The sequence below is a fragment of the Aplysia californica genome, unplaced genomic scaffold, assembly GCF_000002075.1.
Source record: "Aplysia californica isolate F4 #8 unplaced genomic scaffold, AplCal3.0 scaffold00337, whole genome shotgun sequence".
Lineage (NCBI taxonomy): Eukaryota > Metazoa > Mollusca > Gastropoda > Aplysiida > Aplysiidae > Aplysia > Aplysia californica.
This window is the reverse complement of record NW_004797607.1, coordinates 486,523-487,786: the sequence shown is the minus strand read 5'-3', so window position 1 is coordinate 487,786 and position 1,264 is coordinate 486,523.

Genomic DNA, 1,264 nt, shown 5'->3' with positions numbered 1-1,264 from the left:
ACACATACACACACACACACACACACACACACATCCATACCTTACTCATAGACATGCACACTGTTATTCTCCCATCTCCTATTTTCATTTTGTTAAATCTTCACTCACTTTACCAGAAATACGCATGGCCTATTTCTTAATGTTTGCCTCTCTCGGTATATAAAATCATAATTTTATCGGACAAGAGATCAAAAGACTGGATTTAAGAAGCGATGTAATTCTTTAAAAATTACATGAATTTTAAAAGAGTTTGCGTCTTGGCAATGCTTAATCAAAGCCACAAGAAAGAACGTTATTTCCATTGATAAAATGTTCGGAATTCAACTAATGCGTTTAGAATTATTAAAACATACGCAATTACATTTCATCGCAATATCATAATGTTCGATTCAGCTAGAGGCACTAGAAGCTGAAGAACTAACATAGAGGTAAGTGCAGTCATTTGTAATGCTCTCGAAGCAAATAAAAAAGTTCAAAGAAATCTCCTTTGCAAAAAGTCAACACGACGAAGAACTTTAAAGTCAATAGAGGCATGTTGAAATATCGCATTAAGAGAGGAAGATTGCAAGTGCTATGTACTTGAAAACGTAGATCCAAGCATCCCGACGTCATTATTTCGGTGGACCTAATTTGATACTTCACATTGACCTATCAAAGTTTTTTTTCTCTTTTTTTTTTAATTTCACAAAAAACGATATACAAAGAATGATTAAGAGTGTGCGCCTGAGAAAACAATGAAAGGGTCAAGTGAAAAACATGATAAGTCCATTTCTAGAAAAGATCAGGTCGTTGGCCCCTCACAACAGTATAAATATGTAGAATTTCCTTATGAAATTGATTGCGTAAAACTATAACAAAAACAACCACGGCATTCACCTGCTGAATTTTTAGAAATGCAAGAGCATCATTTTAAAAATTGACAAACAGTGGTAGGATTAATGTAGCATGGTTTTTTACTTAGTAACTTCAAATCGATGCATAGAAATTATGATATGATATGGGATAGAAAAAGTGTCCACGGTAAAGTAATGTTAGATGGGTAGTCCCCAAATTTATCACCAATTTCCGATGGGACGAGACAAATTGGCAGACAGCATTGAAATGAAAACCAGCCAAATAATACAGCTAAAGGGATTCCACATTGAGGATTCAAACCAGGGTCATCCACGTCATTGCCTAGCATAGTTCAAATTGAGCTGATGCTTGAGCATGTACAAATGGAGTATGTGAACAACTATTACAAAAGACAATACAAAAACCACAT